The following is a 26,779-nucleotide window of genomic DNA, read 5'->3' on the forward strand; positions in this document are numbered from 1 at the left end:
CTCTTCCCTATAGGCTGTCTCGTCGTTGTCGGTGATCAGGCCTACCACTGTTGTGTCGTATGCAAACTTAATGATGGTGTTGGAGTTGTGCCTGGCCATGCAGTCGTGGGTGAACAGGGAGTACGGGAGGGGACTGAGCACGCACCCCTGGGGGGCTCCAGTGTTGAGAATCAGCGTGGCAGATGTGTTGCTACCTACCCTCACCACCTTTAAAGGTCAGTGCAGGGCATTTATGAGTCACAAATGCTAATTGACTGGATGTAGCCACAGCCTGACTTTACATGTCATGTAGAACTGTTTAGCAGATTTGGGGTTAATTCCTTAAATTCTATTAGAATTAAATTCCCTCTACCTGTAAATTCAATTTAAATTCCAGGTCACTCTGAATTCAATTCCCAATTCAATATTATCCACAAATCCAAATTCCCTCAGGCTTTCAGGCCGATTATGTCACTGTTTAGATAGCCTAGCGATACTAGAAATATAGTAATACAAATTGAAATGATTTTTAAACATATCCAGAGGTCCGTTTTTGTGCATTAATTCCATTGACTGTGAACTGTACAAATATTGAATTCCAAAGATGACTTTTTTAACTATTTCAATTTCCAATTCAAACACTCAGAAGTCTCATTCCAATTCCGTAACTTAAAGATTGTTGAAATTTGAATTGATTTCTATGTAAATTCTTCACTTCATGAGTGAATTTATTGGAATTGACCATAACCCTGCTGTTTAGGCCTATACATCACGTTATGACCATTCATTATAGGTGATGACACTGTACAAATCATTATGCATTGAAATATATAGGTAACTGCCAAAATAAAGGAAACACCAACATAGTGTCTTAATAAGGCGTTGGGCCACTACAAGCCGCCAAAACAGCTTCAATGCACCTTGGCATATATTCTACTAGTGTATGGAACTCTATTGGAGGGATGCGACACCATTCTTCCACAAGAAATTACATAATTTGGTGTTTTGTTGATGGTGGTGGAAAACACTGTCACAGGTGCCGTTCCAGAATCTTCCATAAGTGTTCAGTTGGTTTGACTGACACCTACACACTTTAAACCCCCTATGCTCCTTTTGAGACCCCGCACTGAGATCTCTTCTACCCATGGTAGCCAGAATAATGGGCAACTGGGCATTGTTTTTATACATTGTCAGGTTTTGGCCAGGACTATTCTGGTTTTGGTCACTAGATGTCCCCATTGCGCCTTTTTGAACCTTTTGTTTTTTTCCCCTTCTAGTTATTGTTTTCACCTGTGCCTCATTTCCTTGTAGGTATTTAAACCATTAGTGTCCCTCAGTTCTTTGCTCTGTGTTTGTATGTTAGCACCCAGCCCCAGCCATGCTGTGAACATATATTTCTCTTGTTGGATTTTCCAGAGGTACTCTGGTTTTGTTCTTGTTTATTTTTTATTAGTCTTTTGAGGTTTGTTTTTTCCCTGCTGTTCTTACCACTTTGTGGATTTCCTTTGTATTTTGGAGGATATCCATTTTTTCTCTTGGCTTTACTTTTGACGTTGTGGATTTATATTTTTGCCTGAAGATCTTTTACCTTGATTAAACCACCGTCTCTAGTACTGCTGTGTCTGCCTCATCTTCTGGGTTCTGCCGACTATTAGTGACTGTTTCTCACACCGGGTCCTGACAGAAACACAGAGCCATTAAAATGAACCCAGAGGCAGCCAGTACCCAGGATTTTTTTTCAATGCTGTCCCACCACGAGGGGACTGTCCAACGTCACGAAGCTGCTCTGGTTCAGCAAGAGGCCTTAATGGCTAGATATTCTCAACTTCTGTCGGAGATGCTGACTTCCATAAAGCAGATTTCTGATCGACTTTCCCCGGCAACCGCGTCTGCTCCAGTACATCAGATTCAAGTTAACCCCCTGGCTGAACCTCGTCTGCCACCTCCCCAACGGTTCTCAGGTGATCCGAGTGTTTGTAAGGGGTTTTTCACCCAATGTTCTCTCTCCTTCGAGCTGCAACCCTCGTCGTTTCCCACCGACCGGTCCAAGATAGCATATATCATCACCCTGTTGTCGGAAAAAGCCCTAGCCTGGGCTACTGCTGTGTGGGATGCCCAAAGTCCCTGCTGTGCCAGCTACTCTACCTTTGCTGAAGAATTCAAGCGAGTGTTTCAAGGTCCTACCAGCGGCCCTGACTCAGCCAAACAGCTCCTGACTCTCCGCCAAGGACGGCGCAGCGTGACGGACTATGCCATCCAGTTCCGCACGGTGGCAGCAGCGAGTGGCTGGAACGACGAGGCGCTCACAGCGTGCTTTTTGAAGGGTCTTTCCGACACCATCCAAGATGAACTGGCCACTCGGGAACCACCGGACAACCTCGAGTCCCTTATCAAGTTGGCCTCGCGCATAGACCAGCGTCTGAGAGAGAGAGAACTCAACCGTAGACCTCTCACCCTAGCTCCTATCGGTTCCAGCTCCGAGTCTCCACCTTTATCCTCGCTGGCTCCACCAGAACCCATGCAGGTTGGATGCATCTCCCAGGCTGAGAGAGACCGCCGGATGAGGGAGCGATGCTGTCTATATTGCGGCAAACCGGGCCATTTCCGCTCCACGTGTCCCGGGCTCCAGGGAAACGCACTCTCCCGTGCAGGCCTGGGAGGACTGTAACGGGAAACATAACCTCCTCCCATCCATCCAACTCCCGCCTGCTCATTCCAGTTACCCTTTCCTGGGACAACCACGAGCTTCCTCTTCAAGCCTTGGTAGACTCTGGGGCCGCAGGTAACTTCATGGATGGTGTCTGGGCGAAGGAGAATGGCGTTCCCTCTGAACCTCTAAGTGACCCCATAAGGGTTACTACGTTGGATGGAAGCCCTTTGGGATCTGGACTTGTCACTCGTGTCACTACCCCCTTGCGACTTTCAGTTTCCCAACACCAGGAAGTGATGAACTTTCATCTGATCTCCTGTTCCGAGTTCCCTCTCGTCCTTGGATACCCCTGGCTTCACAGCCATAACCCTCACATCGACTGGTCTGTGGGCACTATCAAGCAGTGGGGTCCTACGTGCCAAGCCACTTGTATCTTCCCGAGTTCCCCTCCCGAGTCTCAAGAATCCATCGACCTGTCCCGAGTTCCCGAGTGTTACCATGACCTCAAACCGGTATTTAGCAAACAGAGGGCCACCAGACTACCACCCCATAGACCTTACGATTGCCCCATCGACCTGTTTCCGGGCACCTGCCCTCCCAGGGGTCGGATCTTTTCCCTATCTCCTCCCGAACGAGCTGCTATGGATACCTACATCAAGGAGGCTCTGGCAGCAGGCCTCATGCGTCCATCCACCTCGCCGGCGGGAGCAGGGTTTTTCTTTGTGGCCAAAAAAGACGGTGGATTACGTCCTTGCATCGACTACCGGGGACTCAATGCCATAACCGTCCGTAACCGCTACCCGCTACCCCTTATGGCCACAGCCTTTGAGCTGCTCCAGGAAGCAGTTGTCTTCACTAAGCTTGACCTGCGGAACGCATACCATCTTGTGCGGATCAGACCCGGTGACGAGTGGAAGACCGCTTTCAACACGCCTACTGGTCACTACGAATACTTGGTGATGCCCTTCGGCCTGACCAACGCCCCGGCTGTGTTCCAAGCGCTCATAAACGATGTGCTTAGGGATATGCTGAACATCTTCGTGTTTGTTTACTTGGATGACATCCTCATCTTTTCTAGCTCCCTTCAAGAACACACTAAGCATGTCAGACAAGTACTCAAACGCCTCCTTGACAGCCATTTGTACGTTAAGCCGGAAAAATGTGAATTCCATTCCTCCCGAGTACAATTCCTGGGATTTGTAGTGGAACCCGGTCGAGTCCAGATGGACCCCAGGAAGGTAGGGGCGGTAGCGGATTGGCCCACCCCCAAGTCCGTTAAGGAAGTTCAGCGTTTCCTGGGCTTCACTAACTTTTACCGCAAGTTCATCAAGAACTTCAGCTTGCTGGCAGCCCCTCTCTCAGCTTTAACCAAGGGTGGCAACGCAAGGTTTCTGTGGGGAGAAGAAGCTGAGATGGCCTTCCAAGGACTCAAGCAGCGCATCCTCTCTGCTCCCATCCTGACACTACCGACGGCGGAGGAACCTTTTGTGGTGGAGGTAGACGCATCAGAGGTTGGTGTTGGAGCTGTCCTGTCTCAGAGGGGTGAAGACAAGAGGCTTCACCCTTGCGCCTTCTTCTCTCACCGGCTTACCCCGGCCGAGAGGAACTACGATGTGGGGGATCGTGAACTCCTAGCGGTTAAGATGGCATTGAAGGAATGGAGACACTGGCTCGAGGGGGCTTCTCAACCGTTTCAAGTGCTTACGGACCACAAAAATCTGGAGTATATCCAGCAGGCGAAGCGGTTGAACTCCAGACAACCTCAATGGTCTCTTTTCTTCAATCGATTCCAGTTTATCCTCACCTATAGACCCGGGTCGAAGAATCTCAAACCGGACGCCTTGTCACGAGTCTACGCTCCTGCCATTCGAGAAGATACTGACATGCCTGTCCTTCCTGCAGCTAAGATCGTGGCTCCGATCTCGTGGCAAGTTGAGGATACAGTGAAACGAGCTCAAGCCATCGAACCGGGTCCTAAAGGAGGTCCTGCCAATCGGTTGTTTGTTCCCAAGGCAGCGAGGACCCAGGTCCTTCTGTGGGGGCACTCCTCTCGCCTCACCTGTCACCCGGGCGTAGGTCGCACCTTGGAGTTTATCCAGCGTAAGTTCTGGTGGCCCACCATAAAAGAAGACGTTGCCACTTTCGTCAAGGCCTGTCCCGTGTGCTGCCAGGGCAAATCTTCTCACCTCCGCCCTCAAGGACTCCTTCACCCTTTATCTATTCCCCACCGACCCTGGTCCCATATCTCATTGGACTTTATTACTGGCCTTCCTCCGTCCCATGGTAATACTACTATCCTAGTCATCATCGACAGGTTTTCTAAGGCGGCCAGGTTCGTCCCCTTGACTAAATTACCTTCTGCCAAGGAAACGGCTGAGTTGGTGATTAACCATGTGTTCCGAGTCTTCGGCATTCCGCAAGATATGGTTTCCGACAGAGGTCCCCAGTTCGCCTCAAGGTTTTGGAAGGCCTTCTGCCAACTCAGACTGGCAGTGGCCCCTATATCTTCAGGGTACCATCCGGAGTCCAACGGCCAAACCGAGAGGATGAATCAAGAGCTGGAAACCACCCTCAGATGTATGGTCTCCAACAACCCATCCACATGGTCGTCCTTCATGGTTTGGGCCGAGTACGCGCACAACACTTTGTGCTCCTCCTCCACTGGTATGTCCCCGCACGAGTGTCAGTTTGGCTATGCTCCTCCATTGTTCCCGGACCAGGAGGCAGAAGTCAGAGTGCCTTCAGCCTTGAGGTTCATCAGACGCTGTCGGCTTACGTGGAAGAAGGCCCGTCTTAGTCTTCTGCGTTCCTCACAGCGGTACCAACAACAAGCCAACAGACGTCGCCGTCCCGGGCCTACCCTGCGCCTCGGTCAGAGAGTATGGCTCTCAACTAAGAATTTACCGCTACGGGTGGAGTCTCGCAAGCTGTCCCAGAAATTCATCGGTCCCTTTAAGGTTGCCAGGAGAGTGAACCCCGTTACTTTTCGCCTGCACTTACCCAGATCCCTTAAGATTAATCCCACGTTTCACATTTCTTTATTAAAACCTGTTGTTTTTTCTCCCCTTATCCCGGCAGGCAGACCTCCCCCTCCGCCCCGTGTCATCGGAGGCCAGTCGGCTTATACCGTCCATCAGATACTGGATTCCCGCCGGGTGCAGCGGTCCTGGCAGTATCTGGTGGACTGGGAAGGCTACGGTCCCGAGGAGCGCTCCTGGGTTCCTGCCAAAGACATACTGGACCCTGACCTCATTCGTCAGTTCAGGGCCCTCCACCCTGAGAAGGCTGGTAGGAACGTCAGGAGCCGTTCCTAGGAGGGGGATTCTGTCAGGTTTTGGCCAGGACTATTCAGGTTTTGGTCACTAGATGTCCCCATTGCGCCTTTTTGAACCTTTTGTTTTTTTCCCTTCTAGTTATTGTTTTCACCTGTGCCTCATTTCCTTGTAGGTATTTAAACCATTAGTGTCTCTCAGTTCTTTGCTCTGTGTTTGTATGTTAGCACCCAGCCCCAGCCATGCTGTGAACATATATTTCTCTTGTTGGATTTTCCAGAGGTACTCTGGTTTTGTTCTTGTTTATTTTTGATTAGTCTTTTTAGGTTTGTTTTTTCCCTGCTGTTCTCACCACTTTGTGGATTTCCTTTGTATTTTGGAGGATATCAATTTTTTTCTCTTGGCTTTACTTTTGACGTTGTGGATTTATATTTTTGCCTGAAGATCTTTTACCTTGATTAAACCACCGTCTCTAGTACTGCTGTGTCTGCCTCATCTTCTGGGTTCTGCCGACCTATTAGTGACTGTTTCTCACACCGGGTCCTGACATACATGACCCTAAGCATTATGGGATGTTAATTGCTTAATTAACTCAGGAACCACAGCTGTTTGGAAGCTTTCAATATACTTTGCATCCCTTATTTCCTTTTATTTTGGCAGTTACATGTCTGATTTACAAATTGAATGCACCTGCACACAATAGCTGAAACCTTTATAAATCACACATTGATCTAAATGGGAGACTTGGGAGTACTAGTCAGGACCCATCATCTCAAATCAGGATTAGAGAGGATCGCTATATGTATCAGATTCTAGTTGAATCTGTAAGACTGCTGTCAGACCTGACAGTAGCAGCATAGTAGATCATCCAGTCGTTATGTTCCCACCCAGGAGCCGGTACATTGCCTTCCTGAGAGGGGTGCTCCAGCACCCCCTGTTGTCAATGAGATCTCCTACCTCCTGGCTGACTAGTACTTTGAGAACAAGGAGCAGTCCAAGGCCATTAAGTTCTATGTGCATGACATCCAAACAGGTCAGTGTCAAAACAGGTCAGGAAAAAAACAAGTCAAATGTAATTGTGGTTGTGCTTTTTAAGATACTCATATTACCTTGAGTTGTTTGAAGTATTTTACCTTACAAGTGAATTTCATGTCATGAAGAAAATGACATTTCCTTGGCATGCTCAATGCTGTGTGTGTGTTGGGGGGATGGGGGTGACTCGTGGGCTGGCATGGCTCTGGCGAGGGCCAGCCACATCCAGGACAAGTTAAACTCTTGAACGGAAGAGCGATGGCCCCATCCAGGACAAGATAAACTGCAACGAACTGAAGAGCGATGGCCCCATGTGGAAGCACTGCTTTAAGAGGGCCCTTGGAGATGGACAGCACCAACCTGGCTCTGTGGATCGAGTACGGCACCATGTCCTACACCCTGTACTCCTTCACCTCGCGCCAACTCAAACAGTGGAGGAGCGAGCTTCCCTCCGAGGTCATCAAACCAGTGCAGTGGACAACCAGTGTATAGAATACTCATGCACTGTTTTGTGTTCTACTTTTCTAAACTTAATGGATGTCACTTCTGGTCATGCTGTGTGTGAATTCATTGTTCAGTAAATTGAACTGTCTAATAGAGAGAACTCACTGTTGACAGTAGCGGTTATAGTGTGTGTGTGTATTTCAGATGGAGGAGAGAGACCATGCTGGAGACGTGTTTCCAGGGGGCGTCTCGGTGTGAGGGGGCAGAGGAAGAGTGGTTCATTCACTACATGCTGGGGAAGATGGCTGAGAAATGCAAGCAGCCACCCCGGGAATACATCCAGCTCTACAAACAGGTGCACAGCAGGGGAAACGATCTGTGGACTCAAGTGATTCATAGGTCTGCCTTGCAGACTAGATTTATACAGACAGGGGAGCCCTAGGGCTCAATGGAGCAGAAATCTTCATGGAGGTCAGTACAGTGGAAGAGGGGGAAGGGGATGTGAGTTATATGGAAACTGGAAAGTCAGAGGTCCGATGAAGCAGCTCTGTCTGTATGTGTTTCCCTGTTACCTTCACTGCTTATTCACCTCTCCAGACCCAGTACTTCCATTCTATAGCTCCATTCTATAGCTTACACTAGAATCACTATATATCTGTTTGTTTTTCCAGTACATTAAAGGCTGACATTTGACCATTGAAAGATATTGACCATGGCAACCAGCTTTTCATCCTGTGTTAGTAACAGCCATCAGATGAGGATCTGATGCTCTCTCGTCTCTTTCTCTTCCCATGCAGGCAGCACATTATCTGCACAAGGAGGCTGCCAGATACACTATCACAATTCCCCTGACTTGTCTATGGAGGCCTTGGAGGTACACATGTTTTAAACCAAAGGGTTTCTAGGTCTAGTCTTTTGTTCAATAATAGATATATAGAGAGAGTATAACTCTATTAAAGCTGTGTGACTCTCTGGCATCTCTCTCCCCCTAGCTGTACTTCCATCTGAGCGCAACTCTCAAGCTGCTGGAGTCTGAGGAACTGGACCTGGAGCATGATCTTCTTCAACATCCTGGCTGAGGTGGCCACTGGACCCTTTGCCAGGGGGGAAGAGAAGGGCAGGCCCAGGTCCAACAAAGTGAGGGACCTTAGCCTGGGATCTATGCTCTTTCTTATAAAGCTCATTCTGTGACTCGACTACAAACCAAAAGGAAACACATGAAATTCCCCCCCTCTGGCCCAACCTTTTGTTTTCTCCCCACCCCCTCTCACCTCAGGGAGATAACCCTCTCCATGATGGACGAGGACTCCCACTGCGCTGTGTCATCCAACGCCGCAGGTCTGACGTCTCCACCTTACACGGACACTCCGATCGACCACGATTACACCAAACGTAACACCCTGCAGCAGCAGCAGACCAAACGTAACACCCTCCGGCGGCGGCAGCAGCAGACCAAACGTAACACCCTCCGGCGGCGGCAGCAGCAGACCAAACGTAACAGCCTCCGGCGGCGGCAGACCAAACGTAACAGCCTCCGGCGGCGGCAGACCAAACGTAACAGCCTCCGGCGGCGGCAGACGAGGAAACAGTATGAGGAGGAGCTACAGGCTGATGGTACAGTCCCAGTCCTAGACTCTGGGCCTCTGGGGTTGGGCCCATTCTTCGCTGGGGAGTAGTGTTGGTTAGAAGGATAATCACTATGATGATAATGGCTCTGGTTCCAGTAATGACTCCATTAGCACTGGGTGATTGGGATATCATGGGGAAATGGTCAATATGGCATCTCAGGTTATTTGGATATTGTTTTACTGCTCTATAAAAATGCAACAGCATTTAGTTTAGGCAAACAGAGGTGTGAAGGTAGCGTTTGGCAGAGGGTGTCCTGGCCTGTGTGTTAATATATAGAAGTTTGTGCTGGTCACCCTCTTTTCCTTTCCCATTTCCCTTGCTTCTCCTTTTGATGACATCATTGTTTTCTATTGTAACTTCAGCAGCGCTTGTCTCCATGTGTGAAATGGCTAGCTAGTTAGCAGTGCGCGCTAGTGGCATTTCAATCGGTGATGTCATTCGCTCTGAGACCTTGAAGTAGTTGTTTCCCTTGCTCTGCAAGGGCTGTGGAGCGAAAGGTAACAATGCTTAGATGATGACTTGTTGCTGTGTGCGGAGGGTCCCTGGTTCAAGCCCAGGTTGGGGTGAGGAGAGTGACGGTTCTCATCACCTCTTATGAAGCCATTTAGATTGAGAATAGGTGTTCTTGGCTTTTGATTTGATAAAGTTTTGATTTTAGCTTCTAATTTTAAAGACCAATGCAGTCAACTTGATTTTCCTGTTTTATATATATATATATATACCCACACTCTTTTTCTTATTTATTTTATTTAACTAGGCAAGTCAGTTAAGAACAAATTCTTATTTACAATGACGGCCTACCCTGGCCAAACCCGGACGACGCTGGGCCAATTGTGCGCCGACCTATGGGACTCCCAATCACGGCTGGTTGTGATACAGCCTGGAATCGAACCAGGGTCTGTAGTGACGCCTCTCGGGAGCTCCATGAGTTGGGAATAATAATGGGAAATTGTGATAATTTCCTTTTTTAGTGTGAGTTGTTTAAAAAGAGCCTGCAATTTCAGCCTATTTTGGTGGCCTGCCAATAAGAAAGAGTTCCAAACCTCTCTGCCAATAACAGTTCACTTTCAGTTTTCCCCTCCCTTTTTAGACCACTCCTGGACGGTGCTAGCAGCATTCTTGCTTGAGAAATTGCTCTTTGCTACAAAGCTATTTTTGTTTCTCATTTGAATTGATCACAGTAAGATACTTAATTGTTACCCAGAAATGATTTGATATTGAGATAAAACCGGATGCACTGGACCTTTTTTAGCTATTGATTTCATCAGGTTTTTCTGATGACTATTCTTACTCATCAAATCATAGCAGGGCAATTATTTTAGAAAAGAATGCAAGCTTGCTGGCTATCGCTTTAGACTTGGATATCGATATGTTCTCTATAAGATGTGGTGTCTTTTAAAAGGGGGTAATGGCCAGTAAAAGATAGCTCTATTCTGGACACAGCAGGCTTTTAGTGTGTTGACTCTAGACTCATATGACCAACACAGAGCCACAGGCAAGACACAGCCAGGCTTCCATTGAGAGGTTTTACCTGATCCCAGGGAACAGTTGCTGCATTGTTCTGGCAATGACATCTCACTACAGGTTCACTTGAAACGACTGAGCTGAATTGAAGATTTTGTCACACTGACAGGACACTTATAGAGGGAGGCAGTTTACTTGTCCCAAGTTTGTCTTGATATAAATATTATGTGTCAAGGAACGTTTGGTAGCTATTCTGACACTTTTAACTGAACGAGGGACAAAGAACTGGTTTCTGTAATATGCCTCTCACTGTGTGCAGTTTCATTACTAAACCAAAGTCTAGTGCTTGTTTTGCAGTGCTGCTTGAGTGTTACCTGTCAGTTGGAACAGTAGGGAGGGGTGGAGAAGGGGCTGCATTTAGAGTACACATTAATGTCCTGTTTTAAAATACCAGAGTGGGGTGAATCACTCACCTTGTAAAGAGTCATTTAAATTCTTCTACTTTGCTAGACCTATACTGTCCAAATATAGACGATATTGACAGACAATATAAGAGCAGGGTTACAAATCCTTCAGTATAAAAGAGGTAGCTTTTCAAAATGAATTACCAACACAATATGATATCAGTTAATGCACTGATGCAACTTAGCTCTACATTTTAGCACTTAACATTGCATGATAGTAGTGTGATGAGGGACACAAGCAGTTTACTCTTACCTTTTTCTCCCAATTTATGAACCATTTTTAAGAGCATATTTTACAGAGGGGAAGCAATCATGTAATAACACTGTACAAATAAGTGTGTTTGTGTGTCAGTTCAAACTTAGTAGGAAATGAGGCCAGATTTGCCTAATATGTTCCTGAAAAAAGCTGAAATGCAATGTATGAAGCAGTATTCTTAGTAGCTTTTCCCTTATAGAAGCATAGGGCTACATACAGTAATGTACAATTGGCTCCGGTTACCTTTTCTCCAGTATGTCCCATAACTGAAATTATATTCACAGCAGCATTGTGTATTGTTTACATTGTTGCAAAGACGTCAAGGGTGAACACAAATATTTGCCACAAGTGAAACGATGTCATTAAATAAATGCTGTTGTGTATATTGAATGTAAACTGACCATTCATTACAAATGGCTTTGCAAAATATCTTTCCACTATACTGTTAAAAACAGCCTTTGGCATTTTGTTTTCCCCCTATGCCCTGTCTAGCTTGAATGTCTGAATACTGCAGCCATATTACCCATGTTGCCAGTTTTTCTGTCACCCTTTCCGGATTCGTTCCTGCCTGCTTGTTTCTGCCACTTGCTTTGTCGTTTTATATGCATGTAGATCCCAAGGAATAATGCTGTCACTGGACAAATTCAGTCCTCTCTCAAACGATCCACTGAATGGTGTGCCGTGTAATTTGGACCGTGGGCTACTATTTGACTTGTGTTTTGGTGTTGGCTTACGTTTGCAACAAAGATCTTAACCTATTTGATTGTATTTGAAAACTATGCCATAGTTACTGTGTTTTCATTGAAATTGTGTTCAGTTGATATGATGATATAACGCCAAATCAGTCAGAATGTGTTTGGCACCTCATTGGCACACATCCTTTGAGCTAGATGGCAGAAATGAACCACCTTTTGCAGGCAGGTTTGCCAGTGGGTGCCAAGCCCTTCTTGCTTAATGCCTGTTTAAAACACGTCATGGTAACAGTCAGCAATTACGAGGCGTACTATTGTCAAATCAGGAATGTAGCTTTTTTTTGTTGGTGTTTTAAAACAAACTCCCGATATCTTTTAAGTCACCCCAGAACTTGACATGATTCCCAGGTGTCCAATGTGGCTGGCATCCCTGAATTGTACTGAACTTAAGTCCCTCCCACAAACTGCTCTTATATCCATCTTCAGGACATTAGTGATATGCACAATTTTAGGGGAAACAATTATTCAATGTAAAGGTGTCCCGAAATGAGTTCCACAATGTTCACAACTTGGTCACTACCCCACACTTTTTTTTTTAAGGGGCAATCCTTCTTGCAACACCTCTATTGGCTACATTTTTGGGCTAATTACAGGAGGCCTTTAACAAGTCCCCAGAGCTCCTTTCATAGAACTGTTTCCCTCCTGCTAATTTGATTATTGTCTGCAGAGGACTGCATCTTCTTGCTGAGGTTGCACAATGTGCTTAGGAAGAAGGCAGGCACCTAGTTTTTCATTGGCTTGGGTGCTGACTAAGGTCTAGTGCTTTTATGTTTGTATGATTACTAGAATGGCTCTCCTGCTGATGATCCTGATGTGTATAGAGAATTTACACTACTATACACACTTACCTCCTTTCATTCTTGGGATCCACATACCTATTTTATTCCTGAATGGTAACCTTAACAGCTTTGTGTTTGATCCCTTGAGAACCCAGAGGATGGGCCATGGGTGTGACTGGCACCCAGGCCAGGCTCAGAGTTGGCCACATGACCTGTGTTTGTGACTCCTGGCAGAGCGCAGTCAGGACAGCGTGGTGGTGACGCTGTCGGACTCCAACTCCACCCAGGATGCCTTCACAGACCCCGCCAGCTCCCAGGACAGTAGCCATGTTAAGCTTCAGTCTGGGAAGGGCAGTGCCTCTTCATCTGAGAACATCACCCCCATCAAGGAGGGCCAGCCTACAGTTGAAGACATAGGTGGATTTTGTTTGTTTTATCCTGAAATGCAGTAATGGAAATGCATTCTACCCGACCACCAGCTTTATTATTTCCTAAATGGGATGTTCTTTAGTGATATTGTGGAAGTCAATAAATGTTGTGTTTTAGAGAGGGTAGGACATATTGAGAATGGATCATGTTAATGTTTGATAATCTCCTCTTTAAACCCTGAATTCCTCAAGGTTCACGTGGGGGGGGAAAAGCAACGAGGACGGGACCGTAATCTTGCTGGAGGACCAAGAAGTAGTAGACACCATGTCAGTGACAGTACCTGAGGCTGATGCGCTAAAAGCCAACCATAGATCCCTGCTCTCATCCACTGCCTGTTCCATCCACCTGACCAAAGGCCTCGTCCTCTCACCAGCCCCCCCCCCCATACTCCTACAAGCGATTGGAGGAGCTGCTACACTAGGTGGCCAGATCCCCCTCCAGAGATGGTCGAGGTGCCAAAGGCCCTCCCCACTGAGCATTTCCGCATGCTGGTGGACATGTGTGTCCGTAGTGTCTTCCTCTGCCTGAGCTGCTTCCCTCAGCACGACAAGAGCCTCTACCGTCTGGCCTTCTACATCAACGGCAAGACCCAACCGGTTAGTTTGTCCACCCTCCCTCCATATCATGCATGGTTCGCTAACATTCATTCACAGAATGTTTTGACAGGAATATTCACCCCTACTCTTATCATCAGTGGCATTTCCTGCAATTAACGTTGACATTTAAAACCCTCAGATCTGAAACCATGAATCTAGTTTACACCATTTCCTCAGGTATGGTATATTGGTATTCAAATAGATGGTGTTTTTCTAAGAATTGTATGTCTGTAGTTTGTTTGGCTTGGACTCTGACTTCCTCTTATCAATTGTGCTAGTTTGCCTGTGGGGTTAATGTGACTGTATAGTACAGTAGGTGCTGAAACAGCAGAGTGTGCATTGGACACAAGGCTCTGTGTGCAGAGGTGTGTGTGTGGGTGGCAGCAGCACAGTGCTCTCTCAGCCAGGTTTGGCACAGCGAGACTGTTTAGTGTCGTGACGCCCTACAGTCAGCACTTTGCCAGTCAGACCCTTCTATGGGACTGCTGATCCCAATTCAATGAGGTTGGGTTAACCAATTTCCAGGGCAGAGTTTTGGTCATTGATAACAGATTAGTGAACTGTTCTCTTTATGAACCTATTGAGACGGTTATGTAGCTGTTGTCAGAGCATGCTTTTCATGTTTAGGTTAGGATTCTTTCAGTCAGGTAGACTGACCTGGGCCCCTGACTGGCTGTAGTTTACTGCCCCAGTGTTTTAGGCTTGACAAAAATGGATGAAGAATCTCAATCACAGAGCTTGCACCTGTTTTAAGAAGTGAGTATGTCCTAAAGGTAAGTGAAATAATTGGTTCTGTATTACATTTCCTTTTGGAGTTGAATGAAAACAAGGAGTTGAGCTGTTCTGCTAAATTGTCAAGTAACTACCCACTGCTCAGCGTTACAGACCAGTGGCAGCATTGTGGCTGTTCAGGTCTATAGCCCTCTTGGTTAATAAGTGACAAACCTGTTTGTTTTTCACTACAAATCCTACTTCTTCTGGGGTTTGAATTACAAGCTAATGTTATCGTACGTTTCTCAGCTAATTCTAAATTCAGGATATGGGTTATTATTGGGCAAATTCCACGGTAAGAAAGTGATGCAGAGTCATTTATTTTTTTAAACTTTGCAATCATTGGTTTTTGTTTGGTTTACATTTTTAAGTGAAAAATCTGAGTCTCAGCATCACCCTGTTACGTTGAATTGCCCTATTGTAACATGAATGTGTGGTGGATGGATAGTTGAGAAATTAAATAGCCTACCTCTGATTTCTTTGTGCAGAACCTTTAAAAATTTGATGGCTTTCATAAATTTGTCATTAAATATGATCATTTACATCTGTCCACATCACTTGACTTTGGTATGGAACTTAATGTACAAGGCCTTCCCTGCTGAAACAGAGATGTCTGCTGATCTTTCCTGATAGCTGGTCCAGGAGAGATGCCAAATGCCTGGACCAACTTTATTGCTATGATACATTATTGAAACACTGAAAATAACACTATGATGTGGCCCTGTGGGAGAATCACAGTTGTACGAGGGTGAACTGCACCCTTCTACTAAAGCCTCTGCATGTCTTTTGCTCCCAGAAACAGTTAGGCTAAACCTGCATTGGCTGGGACCGTCAGTGTGAGACTCATTAAGGAAGTCAGGGATTGACAGGAGGGCCTGTAATCTCCGATCATTTGGCACTGGGTTTTTACAGCTTCACATTGTGGCTAGAGTTGGCCAGCTTTTCAAAAAAGGCAGTGGTGGAAATGTCTTGTCAGCGATATGTTCTATCTGAATGGCCATTCCTCTGCCTAACCCAACCTCTCCACTATCTAATAAAAACATCAGTGCTGATTTAAAAGGAGTACCCCTTGCATGTCAACAAATTGACTTCAGCTACAGTCACTTTGTACTGTTAAACTACAGTTAATGGCCATTGGAGCTGCTATGACAGAACAAGGTAACAATACAGTGATGTTAGGTACTGTAGTGGATGATGCATCTGAAAATGATTGATTCAATGAAGCTTGTGGTATGATGTAACATTTTCACCTTTTTCTTTGTCTTGTGTTTGTGGTCTCTCTTGAGGGGCATCCCCTACGTTTTCTGATCATTTTTTGTTTTCACAGAATCTGCGGTACCAACGTGATGTGTTGCTAGGAAGCAGTGTCCCATGGCAACAGCTGAAGCATATGCCAGCAAGAGGACTTTTCTATGAGGGGAACAAGACAAACCTGTTCATTGTAAGTTCCACAGTTCACCAAGCCAGCTCCGCCATCAAGGTTCTGCTACCCTGGCTGGCTCACCTGGCTAACATTACTATGCACTAGTCCTGGTTGTTAGTTTGTTAATATTGTTTTTAAACAATGACTGATAGCATGGCAAAGTCAGGCGGGGGTTCCGAGATCCTTTTGCAATAAAAATCACGGTCCTTATCCTTGATATTATACCAACTATGGGGGTATGTAATCTCGCTGAGACCTACTTCCCAGGCCTCTGATAACTCTATAGGCTTTGGAAAATTGGTTGTATAATTCGAACTTTGGTTATTCATATATATATATATATATGTGCAGACGCATTACTGGGGAGAGTCAGGTAAAATCCATTGTGTTCCATGATGCACTTCTGTGTACACTCGAATGATGGTGTTTTTTATCATGCATGAGGGTTTAAGTTAACCCCCGCTGCCTCCACCACATCGTGCTCTAATACCCAACTGTTGAACTTTTGGGGCCAGTTTTTCCAACGGACCAACACCCATTTTTACATTTTTCTCTCTTTTGATCCAGAATCTCCTCCATGTGAAAGACTTTGTCTTTACCCATCTGTACCTTCTGTAGTTCCTTCTCATAAAAAGATCCCTCTATAAGCTCCCCGTCATAATCTTTTAACTTGTAGACAGGGGGTATGCGTGGTAGACATTCGGTAACTGTGAACAACTCATCGCTGTAACATTGCTCATATTTTTTGTCGAAAACACCCCTCAACTTGGATATACGCACCAAGTCCCCCACTATGAATTTAAAATCAATTATTTTCTTACGGCGAAGGGGGAACAAACCATACAGATTTTTAAAGAGTTTTCATAAGAGACCTCGGAGGGCTTCATCCGTATACTCTTATGGTAGTTGTAACCCTTTACTAAATCTTGAACTATATCGATATATCTGTTGTGAGCTGTAAAGTATTTCCACATCCTCTCCTTCAAAGTTCTGTTAAAGCGTTCCACAACTGAAGCTTTCAAATCCGAACCTGTAGCGAAATGTACGATATTCTGCATTTTCATGAGTTTCTGAAAAGTATTATTAAAAAATTATTTTCCGCCGTCAGTCTGCACTTTCTTGCGTGCTCCTCCTTCTTTTAAGATGGTCAAAGGCCCGGGTCACCTCTGCCCCAATCATTTTTTTTAAGACCCTTACTATTTTAGAGAAAATGTCTATAACTGTTAGCATGTAGCGATTTCCATCATTTTTATCTGCAAGGGCCTGCATGTCACAGATCTACCTGAAACTGGGACAAGGCATGGGTAGAATTTGTTTATGCAGAGTGTAAGCATCCTGCTCTGCTAGCCATTCATTCACTTGAGCAACGCCTAACCTGCTACCTGTTTCTTCGGCTATAGCTCTCTGGAACCGCTCCTTCCCCCCATAAGACCCTGGGTTAGAGGGGGGTATAATAAATGTTTTTCAACATCTGCTCCGCCATCCTTCTTGCCTCTCTGATGTACAATAACATTAATGAGCCCCTTTCAAATAACGACAACTTTTCATTTTTATTTTTGCAAACATCAAGTATTACGTATACAGACAATTTCAGGGTATGTAGCAGGATATTAGTCCCTGTTTTCTCAACGACCCATGCATGCAACACCTTGTATACTTGGTTTACATTTACAGGCTTGTATCTCTGAATTTTTAAAACGCACACATCCGTTATAAGTATATAAACAACAAATATGATACATGTTACAATTTAAATGGTGTTTCAAACAAATAAAGTAAAATCTTAGACAAGGATGTTTCTAATTCTTCAGAGTCATCCACAAGACAGGATACCAGTTGTGTCCATTGTAGACTCTTGCCCGTATGTCATGTTTCGCTCCATTTTTAGCACACGCTCTGCATTAGCCCATGTATTGTGGGTTGTGTAGAATGATACATTGTTCACTTTATTTTCAATAATTTGCTGCATAACATTTGTAAGTTCAAAATAAAACATGTATTTATTCTCTCTAACATCGTTTGCATATAGTTACTCATTGCTTTACATCTAAATAAAAAATATTAATTATTACTCGTTCTCTTGGGGTTTATTGAGCCAGAAAGTCACCACATCATCCACCAAAGCTTCCTTGTATTTGTTGTCGTCCACCAGTGTGTGCCGGATTTCTTTGAGTTTCTCGTGGATGTAGATCACCTCCTTCAGTTCATGTAGGAAAGTTACCCCGTAAACTCTGGGAATAGATGGCACAAGACCTATAGACTCCAGGGCTCTGACCATCAAAGGTATAAAGCGGCTGGACCAGTCTTTTCACCAGCTCCTCAAAATGGTTGAAGTAGTACCGGGGTGGGTCATATAAACACGGATGTCGTCGTTGGCTGGGGTGATTGATCTCACAACCGATGCATTTTTCTCTTCTATACTCCAATCACCACGTCTAAAAGTGCGGCTAGAGGCCTTAATGGTGTCCACAAAAATAGTACTGACCACCACATCAAACACATCCTCAGGCGGTGTACATGTCGGGCGGCTTGCCTGGGGGGAGTAGAATGGAGGGCTGTGAGGCATGGAGTCCTTAGGGGCTGGTACCCATGACGTATCGGAGTCCTGGTATGGTATATGAATATCCATGGTATATGATGAACCGGTGGCTTTATGGTCACCTCTTTTATTGTTGAACCATTCTTTTGGTATCGGGGCGTGGTTCACGTAGCAGCCGCGTACTTAGTTTTCTTCGGGGGATGACCCTTCTGAGGATGAACCTTCTTGGGGTTCCTTTGAATCATAATCCTTAGGATTCGTATATATCATGCACTTGCTTAGCCGAACAATGCTCTGCCATTGTTGGCTCTGTACAAAAAGAGCATCCACTAACTAACATTTTCAATTCCATTATATCACAACTTTTACAAGGAATAAGCATACGCAACCTAAAATCCCCAGTCACTGTTTTCGTTGAGGATTTTCTCGTTGCTGATATAGAATTCCACGCACCCACATGGAAGTCCATTCTTTCTTTGTATTTTCACCCTGTGAAATATTCTTCCTGAGGAGTCAGGGGCACCTTCCCAACGGGTCTCGTAGCCCGTGAACAAGCTATACCCCTTTGTGATAACTCTCAGTTCGGGACACACCACCTTGCAAAACACCTGCCAGTCTTCAAGCCTGTAGTCCACTTCTAAAGTCTGGTCTGTATATTCTTCTCCTTCGGCTACGGTATAGAGTTTGTCTACAGGCCGGGTAATCAAACAGAACCCCATAGCTGTCCATTAGACATCACTTGATCTATCAGCGCAGTTGCGGGCGGTATTTGGATTCTATACATATTTAGAAACTGTTTTTTTGGCGCATCGTATATTGATGCTTTATACTCGGACCTTTCTCTGTTTCAACCGATGTCCTGCTTCTGTTACGGTCATCACGTGTGAGTCACTGATCACAAAATCCATGTTTAATTTCTTTAGTGGTTTATCGTGGTCGCTTGTTTGGTGTTCTGGGGTTTATTTATAATGCGTCTGCCCTCCAATAACCCCGGACATTCCTGTTTCATAGACAACAGCCCTAAGGTCACTACAACGGGGGGGGCCATACTCTTTGAAATGTTCAAACACATCCCCCAGTTCAACGAGGTCCCTACACATCAATCATCATGACAGCTTCAAAGGAACAGATGCACTATCTGGTTAAATAAACACCCTCCCCCTACCGTGAGAATGGAAGGCAGGATGTCCTGCAGGATGCCCATATATGGGCATACACACCTGACCCATCAAGTAGGGTCATAAATCACACGTTTGACGTGTGCCGTCTACTGTATTCTCTCTGAGGTAAACCGTTGCTTTAATCAGACCAAAATAGTTTTGGGGTAAGTCAAAGTCACGGTGAATAATTTCAGGATGACCCATAGGATAGCAAGAGGAACTCATTACATGAGGATAAAGGGATGTAAAATCTACATCCTATTGTCGGGTTGCGCTACATACCGTAATGTCAAAACATTGGTACGACCTCCATACAAGGCCTGTCGGGGTTCCAAGGGTTCTGGTGTGTCAAAGCTTTTTGAGTTATTTTTGAGTTCTGTCCACTCATGTTCCCACATCACATTCACTTTCAACCCATAAGTAGCCTGTAAAGATTCCAATTTGTCTTGGAACTCCTGGTACATATCCCCAAAAGTATTTTGGGTTAGGACACACATGGCCTGGGGCACAAAGCAAGATTTACAACCGTGGAAGAAACAACCGTTGTACTCAAACACTGTCTCAACACCGTCAATCTGTGTCTCCATCTACGTGATACGGCCCAACAGCCTTCTCCCTACTATTCAAAGCATGTTGAATAAAAATGTTTTTATCCTGGGCCAAGTACTCCAACCATTGAATGGACCCGCTAGAGTATGACTTGAATTGTTGTCAGGCGATGGAATAGCTATAGATGCTGGAGGTAAAAAGTGTGTACCATAGGTTTTCATGCATGCTGATGCAATAGTTGTACAACTCCAGGGGTCAATGCCGGCATCTTTGATTACCTCTTCTCTGAATCTGAGGCATCCGTCACAAAGTATAACCACGTCATTGTCACAGTATGACTCCATCTCTTTATGGAAATCAAAGGTGTTATGACATACTGTCTCATAAGATCCAATATAATGTAGATTCTCCTCTGATGTGAAGAAATGAGGAAACCAACCTTTCACAGAGTTTTCAAAACCCAAGGCCTCAGGCATTTGAGCCAATCTCATGGGTAAGAAACTTAAACTGTCAATGTATCTCTGGTTGAAGGCGGGGTCTACAAAACACAAGATTGTACTACCTTGCGCTATGACACTGGGTGCAACGCCTTGTATCAAGGGGTTCAAAATAAGATAGAGGCTCTAGAATTGTGAGCTATAAACGTGAAGTTTCTGTACTGGGGTTTTCTGAAGTGTTTTAGAAAGAGTAGTGCACAATTGGGTCCCTCTGCCAACCACCACCCTTGAAAGTCATGGTAGATACAAAAATAGGCAAATGAACCCCTGATTGCTGATTAGTCTCAAAATCATAAAACACATGTTTCTCTGAATGTTCATCTTCAGCCAAGGGCTGAATATAACACTCGTGTGGCACTTCTTGAACCACCTCAGCGTCTCTGCTTTTCAAAGGCCCTTTGCCCAATCTGTAATGTATGATTCCACACACGTGAGGTTTAGGGCTGTCTATTTTAAGATTGTAATGGCATTTTGGACATTTCTTGTTAATGTCACAACTGCTTACAGATTTAAATGCCTTGCGGTGCCATGTTTCAATTTTGTGTTTTTCATAGCAGTAGGCCGAACGACATGTGCGCTGACAATCCACACAGGGTGTTAGGTTTAAGGGTTGCATCGGACAAGTTTCATCCAGACATACTGAACAGTTATAATGACAAGTGTGCCCCCTCTTTCGGGTGTAGCCTGTATGACATGGCGCTCCTAAAAACACTATGATGTTGGTAATAGCATAATAATGGCCGTTTTGCACATTAAAGTACAGAATCTGAGGATGAGGTTGTGGGTTGTTCTGGAATTTCAAGAGAGCTGAATTAGCTCTACTATGGTACAAAACCACAATCTTGATGTTCAGAAAATTTTCAAATTTGACTGTCCGAGAAAGCCACAGCCTCCTGTATACCTAGACCGACGGCATTTTGGAGCTCCCTAGCCTTTTGTAAAGCCTCTAGATCAGTACATCCAGGGTTGAGTAAATGTGCTAGGCCTATTGCAAAGCATAACTGATTACCAGGATTGTGAATGTTTATGAGATGCCCTTTTGTTGTTTATGATTTCTGATTGCACGAGACTATCAAGTTTCCTTCTCTGACCCCTTCCGCCTAGGGGTTGACGTACGATTTGTACAATGAGCTCTAGGGTCCTATCAGCAGTGATGTTCAATCTAATTTATCCAAGTCATCCCGGGAGGGCTATACATTTTTCAAAATCTGCTTCGCCATTGGATAAAACAAGAGTATGCAAAACACTATATCTTCACAAATTTCAAGTTGTAAGACATCACGAGGTTTGACAATCTGTAGCACTTTCTAAAAGTTCATTCAGAGTATCCAAGATCATCACATAAACTGCATAATCAAGGTTCTGATTCATCCATGTGAAATTAAAAAGCTGTCTAATCTCTATTGCTGAATTTATTTCGGTACACAACACGAACACTTCTATCAATACCATCGCCACTGATTTATTACACAATTTTCCGATTCCTCAAAAACGTGTGGTTGCTCAGCCTCCTCGGACATAGGAGTTAAAGGAGGTTTGTGTGTGTGTGTGTGTGTGTGTGTGTGTGGGACGGTGTTGAAGATGTTGTGCTCTCATTCATTTGGTTAATTAAGGATATGAGTTCTGGTGGTATTCTAGAAGGATCCATGTTACATACAGGGTTTTTAGCGCTTGTTTGGGTGTTTTTTAATCAGATTGTTGTTTAACAAGCGGGGAATTGTTCTATGCCAGAAGGATAGATCTTAACTCTATTGACGCTTTAGTAAAGCAACCATACGTGTGTGTAGCTGAACCTCTCTGGCTTTTAGAGCCCTGTAAAAGGCTGTGAGAAACATATCTCGATCTATTTCTACCTCAGAATTGGCTGTATCAAGCTGTTTGGCTGCCTCAAACATCAACACATCGTCTCCTTCTCGGGCCGTGGTGATTCTGCGCTGTGCACTTGTGCCAAAGTATTGCGATGCGCCGTAAATGCTAGATTATGTAGCGATTGGCTGTAGGTTCCAGGGGGTATGTAGCTGTGTTAAAACGGCGCTTCTTGGGTTGTTTGGAGTTATGGTCAAGCCGTTTGTACAGAAAGGTAGAATATCATCTGTTTCAGCACCCCCGAAGTCGTTCAGCGGTAGTCCATAATGCTTCAGGTATTCTTGTTGGGGTTCTGTCCGCTGTAAACACAAGATTAGCTTTTTAAAATAGTCTTCACACTTTTTGTTTTAATGTATAAATATTATTACGTATTTTATTTTTGGACTTACGTTGAAAATAGCTTGATGGTGACGGGCTGCGTAAAGAAGAACCGGCCGCTGTTTGCACCTCTGTTTCATCATCTAATGTTGGATGATCCAAATCAATTATTCCCGGTAGCAGCTGTGTAAATGTCGGGTGTCCTATAGACGTTTTTTTAAGTAATATTAAAATATATTTATACGAAATATATACATTTGAACTTTAAAAAAATACATACAATTGACATAAAAACATACCTGAAAATTCGATGTCCACCCCTTTTAGAATATCTGTAAAAACCATATATAACAACTGTTTAATATTAGAGTTTCAAACAGTGCAGTAATATCAAACATTTCCCACAAACTACCTAACGCACACAAAATCTAATATATTAATTCCAAATCCTCACCTTCAAAATTCTCCATGTGTATAGGCTTGCAGAAAGGCTGGAAAATACTTTTCAGATGAGCAGCTGTGTCCTAATGTATGGAATGGGGGATTGTTTACAGACCTGGGGGATTGTTTGTTGTTGACTGTTTTTTTTGTGTGGAGACAACCTGTGTGCAAATGACCCCTAGTGTTGGTATTGTTTAGAATAAAACATTGTTTTTAAACCTTTTCTATGCTGGTTGGTGGGATTGACTTTTGATCCCCCCCACATCCTCGGGGTAAAACTCCTGTTTTGAGAGCCTTATGCTAATGACCCCTTAATGTTGAATTGTTTCAAGCATAATTGTCTAGACACACACCCCCGAAAACCCCATTGTTTTGAAACACACACACCCGCACACGCACACACACGTCTTTCCTGAAGCCTTTCTCTGAGACACACACACTTAGAGAAAAACTGAGATTCCATTCGTTAAAGGTGAGATACATTTTTAAAACCCTTTATTTAATTCTAAATATTTAGTACAGACCTTTTAAACATGTTAAAACAATTTTACAGTGCAATATTTAACCATGCCAGAATGTTTTTATACACATACAAAAAAAAAGTTATACAACATATATATATATATTACAGTACTAGACTTTAATACCCTTTAACCTCACTAGGGTATGTGGGACGGTAGCGTCTCACCTCGTCAACAGCCAGTGAAACTGCAGGGTGCCAAATTCAAAACAACAGAAATCCCATAGTTAAAATTCCTCAAACAGAAATCCCATAATTAAAATTCTACACCATTTTTAAAGATACACCATTTTTAAGTATTTTACACCATTTTTAAAGATACACTTGTTGTAAATCCAGCCACAGTGTCCGATTTTCAAAAAGGCTTTACGACGAAAGCACACCAAACGATTATGTTAGGTCAGAGCCAAGTCACCGAAAAACACAGCCATTTTTCCAGCCAAAGAGAGGAGTCACAAAAAGCAGAAATAGAGAAAATTAATCATTAACCTTTGATCTTCATCAGATGATACTCATAGGACTTCATGTTACACAATACATGTATGTTTTGTTCGGTAAAGTTCATATTTATATCCAAAAATCTTAGTTTACATTGGCGCGTTATGTTCAGTAGTTCCAAAACATCTGGTGATTTTGCAGAGAGCCACATCAATTTACAGAAATACTCATAATAAACATTGCTAAAAGATACAACTGTTATGCATGGAATTTTAGATCCACTTCTCCGTAATGCAACCGCTGTGTCAGATTTCAAAAAAACTTTACGGAAAAAGCACACCATGCAATAATCTGAGTACAGCGCTCAGAGACCAAAACAACCCAAACAGATATCCGCCATGTTGTGTAGTCAACAGAAGTCAGAAATAGCATTATAAATATTCACTTACCTTTGATCTTCATCAGAATGCACTCCCAGGAATCCCAGTTCCACAATAAATGTTTGTTTTGTTCGATAATGTCCATCATTTATGTCCAAATACCTCCTTTTTGTTCGCGCGTTTAGTCCAGTAATCAAAATTCACGGGGCGTGATCACTAGGTGCAGACAAAGTCAGTTCCGTTACAGTCCGTAGGAACATGTCAAACGATGTATTGAATCAATCTTTAGGATGTTTTTAACATAAATCTTCAATAATGTTCCAAATCTTCAATAATGTGCCAGACCCCTGATTCAAACAGCTCTTATTCGCTCCCCCTTCATAGTAGAAGTCTGAAACAACGTTCTAAAGACTGTTGACATCTAGTGTAAGCCTTAGGAAGTGCAATCTGACCCCATAGACACAGTATATTGGATAGGCAATCACTTGAAAAACTACAAACCTCAGATTGCCCACTTCCTGGTTGGATTTCTCAGGTTTTCGCCTGCCATACGAGTTCTGTTATACTCAGACATTATTCAAACAGTTTTAGAAACTTCAGAGTGTTTTCTATCCAAATCTACTAATAATATGCATATCCTAGCCTCTGGGCCTGAGTAACAGGCAGTTTACTCTGGGCACGCTTTTCATCCGGACGTGAAAATACTGCCCCCTACACCAGTGAGGTTAAGATACCTTGCTATTTAAACGATTTCCTCTCCATGTCCCTGTTATTCATGAGCTGACCTGCTATCTGTATAATCAACTCAATTTAGCCAAATAGGGGATATTCTGTCATTTGTTGGAGGTTATCTAGCAAGCTTAGTAATTTTGGTCATTTGACTCTTGTTTTATTGCCGTTGCAAAGTCTATGATTCGACAACGCTATGGCCTACTCGGGGTGTTTCGAGATGGCCTACTGCTGAAATGTGCTGAATTAATTGAGGAACATGATAACGCTCTGAGTGACACGGCCTGTTTTTCAATTCACAACAATGTCATTGGCTATCATTACTAAATATCAGTTTCACTTGCTGTGAAGTCTTTTTACATAGTGGAGAGCAGCCAAGACGGCAATGTGGCGCAGCGACAATCTTATTTGGGGAGAACCCTGGCGTAGTGACCATATCTTGGTTTTAAACGCTTTAAATGAGCACTTCTGATTTTTGCATTATTTCCCGGGACTCTAGGGATAAATGTGAATTATTCCCGCTATCAGGAAAATATTCATCCTGAGTTGTGACCTTATTTTACAATTGGAAAGTGAAAAGTTATTTTGAATATTGAGAACTCAAAAGTGAATAACAACAATTTCACATCAAATCAGAAGTAAATGATTGGAAGGAAATGGTTAGAGTTCAAGTTCCTCATTCATTTGGCATGTCATCCAATAGACTTCCTCCTCGACTTATAGCAATAACATACTGCACCAAGAGACCCTTATTAATGGCTAAAACAATGGAGGGAGAACTGAGACATTCTAACATCGCATCAGTTGTTTAAATCTTGAAAATAAAAAGCGTACTTTTGGGAATGACATACTCCGTGTCCACCATCTCATTACATTTGTTGTAGTCCTATAAGATATTTCCCCATGCTGCAACTCTTTTTATTCCCAGTGATCCATGCAGCAAGTTTTTTTTAGCATGCTGTGGTATGGTTGCTTTTAGCCTAATTGTGGAATCCTAGGTAGCACTGTCATGAATGTAAGCCCATGTGGAGGGAGGGCTTGCTGTATTGTGTGCCTGGTAGGATGATTAGGTCTGTGGGGGATCTGTAGAAGAGATGACTGTGGTCATCTCTTCCCCACACCAGTAATTTACAGTGCCTTCAGAAAGTATTCACACCCCTTGACTTTTTCCACATTTTGGTGTTACAGCCTGAATTTAGTAAATTGAGAGTTTTTGTCAAAGTGGAATTAGGTTTTTGACATTTTTACAAATTAATTAAAAATGAAAAGCTAAAATGTCTTGAGTCAATAAGTATTTAACATCTTTGTTATGGCAAGCCATAATAAGTTCAGCAGTGAACATTTGCTAAACAAGTTGCATAATAAGTTGCATGGACTCTGTGTGCAATAATAATGTTTAACC

The 26,779-nt window shown here is 43.9% G+C and overlaps 1 pseudogene; it reads left to right on the forward strand.

The window, feature by feature from the left end:
- Positions 1–26,779, forward strand: part of LOC120062864 — a 47,476-nt pseudogene that overhangs the window by 17,759 nt on the left and 2,938 nt on the right.

This window comes from Salvelinus namaycush, chromosome 18 (assembly GCF_016432855.1).
Source record: "Salvelinus namaycush isolate Seneca chromosome 18, SaNama_1.0, whole genome shotgun sequence".
NCBI lineage: Eukaryota > Metazoa > Chordata > Actinopteri > Salmoniformes > Salmonidae > Salvelinus > Salvelinus namaycush.